We start from the raw sequence: 2,700 nt of genomic DNA, 5'->3' as shown, positions 1-2,700 counted from the left end.
AAACCAAAAAAAAAAAAAAAAGAATCAGCCTGCCAATGCAGGAGACACGGGTTCGTGCCCTGGTCTGGGAAGATCCCACATGCCGCAGAGCGGCTGGGCCCGTGAGCCATGGCCGCTGAGCCTGCGCGTCCGGAGCCTGTGCTCCGCAACGGGAGAGGCCACAACAGTGAGAGGCCCGCGTACGGCAAAAACAAACAAACAAACAAACAAAAGTATGCAGTTGCATAAATCAGTTCAGAGAACGTCCTCACAAGGAAGTCAAAGAAGGATTCACAGCAGAGGAGCTGAATTTTGAAGCATGAGGTGGTGAAATGCAGTCACCAGGAGAACAGAGAGAAGAAATAGAGAAGGGCTTTCTGCGCCCTGGGAAAGGCAGGTCCATGCAATGATCCTATGAATAGCACAGTGAAACAGCACTCTGTTGTGTGTCTTCAAATGTGTTAATTTATTCAATGTAAATGTTTCAAATGTACTATAAAAACCTGTCTTGGGAATTCCCTGGTGGTCCAGTGGTTAGAACTCCGTGCTTTCACTGCTGAGGGCCTGGGGAACTAAGATCCCACAAGCCATGCAGCATGGCCAAAAAAATAAAAATAAATAAATAAATAAAGCTATTAAAAAAAAACCCCAAAAAACCTGTCTTGACAAGTGTTCATTTTTATTTTCCCTGGATTCTCAAATAAGGTAATTGAACCCAGGCCTCTTGATTTCTGGGAGGCCCTGCAGGAGTTCCTCATGGCTGACCCAGTTGGGCGGTGACCATGAGGGTAATGTCTAGGGGTTCAGAGGGAAGGACAGTTTTGGTCAGACCCTTCCTCAGTTCCGGGCTCAGAAACCCAGTGGTGATGGTCTCAAGCACCTGGTTTTCTGAGTGCACCAGGGAATGAACTCACACAAGACTGGGGTGCCAACCAGAAGGCTGTTCATGGACTGTACTGGCCACATTGCTCATCTAGGGCTGCCCATTCCCGGTACAGGGAAATGGGTGATGGAATTACTGATCAGAAAGGTGCTGGGTGAGCAGGAATCAGAGCCAAAGGAAGGAGGATGGTTGAGGTGTTGGGGGCAGGCTATCTCCTCCCTGTACAAGGGAAGCCACCACTGAGAACAGCTGTCTGGGGACTGAAGTGATTGTGACACCATCAACCAGGCTCGCTCTTCCCTTCCTTGGTGGTGTTCATGTACCCTGTTTTCCTAGGCTGACCATATAAACATGCTCTTTTCATAGATGTATCAATAGTGCTGATAAAGTAATAATTGGCTTCCATTTTGGGAACTGCTCTGTGCTAGCCATTAAATAAATATGATCTCTTGGGAATTTCCTGGTGGTCCAGTGGTTAAGACTTGGTGCTTTCACTGCTGTGGGCCCGGGTTCGATCTCTGGTCAGGAAACTAAGATCCCACCAAAAAAAAAAAAAGAAGAGACTGTCCCCTGTTTTGAGGTGGGGCATGTGTTCACCAGTTCACCACTCCCCTGCCATCACCTTCACTCATGGAAAGAACACCTGGCCTTGTAGGCCAGCAAGATTGTAGCCCCTTTACCGAGCTCTGCCGTTGTCTGGGAACAGGATCCCAAAGTTACTATGGGGTCTGTATTGATAGTTTCTGAACAGAAGGCAGATGGAATCACTGTGATACTATGTCAAGCTGCTATTCCAAGAATCTGAAAAATATTCTGTTTCCTCCCATACTTTGTTGATTTAATTAGCTGCAAGGCCACCACAATCTAGTATTGCTACACCTTGCAACAAAGGAGAGAGAGTGTGAAGCCGGGAAGTCAGCAGGGGCCAGATGATGCCCTTGCGGAGATCAGTTTGGATCTTACTGAGTTCGAGGTAGCCGTGTGTGACATCCTGGTGGAGGGGGGCTCCCACGGTCAGGTGCACCCAGAGCTCGTGAGAAAGGGCAGGGCTGGGAGTCAGCCACCTCTGATAGAGCCATGGGGGTGGACAGACCCTCCTGACGGGACAGGACAAGTGACAAGGAGCCTGGGCAGGAGGCAGTGAGGTGCACGATGAGTTCAGATGGACAGAGGAAGAGGGAGGAAGAGGAGAAGCAGAAGAGAATGTTGAGGAAGCCAAGAGGGAAGAATTTGCAGCTGACATTGGTGACAGGTGGGATACGTCAGTGCTGGGCACCCCAGAAGTTTCAGCCGGTGAGACAAGGGAAGGGAAGTGTTGTGGTCTGTGCATGGGTTGGAAGAAGAATTTCCAGACACAAAGTATTTTAGGAGAGAGTTTTTTGAGAACAAAGAGCAGTGTTAGTGAGGGGCGCTGCAAATACAGCGCGCCAACTTCCTGATAGACAAAGGAGAGCCAACCCCCTTTGTGGGCCAGCAGCCAACTTTCAGAGCCTCAAGACAAAGAAAATTCCTGCTGGCAGGATGGCATTAGTTGATTGGTCAGGATGCTACACGGTGAATATTTTACCTAATATGGAGTCGGGGGCTATCTGGTTTAGGTCAGGAGAGCCCATCGCAACCGTTGCTATGGGGCCTCGGTTATTGGAGATTTTTGTCCTGTGCCCTGGATATTAGGCTCTACAGGAAGGGTAGAAGTCAGATCACAATGGGTTAAGGACAGATCAGCCGGGCATTAAATACGAAGGAATGAAGCAAACGTGGCCCTTGATAAGCTCACCCTTAGAGAATGTAACAAGCAAGATGCAACACATCTGGGGTGAGATTAGCTCCTCTTTCAG

The sequence above is a fragment of the Mesoplodon densirostris genome, chromosome 18 (assembly GCF_025265405.1).
Source record: "Mesoplodon densirostris isolate mMesDen1 chromosome 18, mMesDen1 primary haplotype, whole genome shotgun sequence".
In the NCBI taxonomy this organism is placed as follows: domain Eukaryota; kingdom Metazoa; phylum Chordata; class Mammalia; order Artiodactyla; family Ziphiidae; genus Mesoplodon; species Mesoplodon densirostris.
This window is presented reverse-complemented; position numbering follows the sequence as displayed.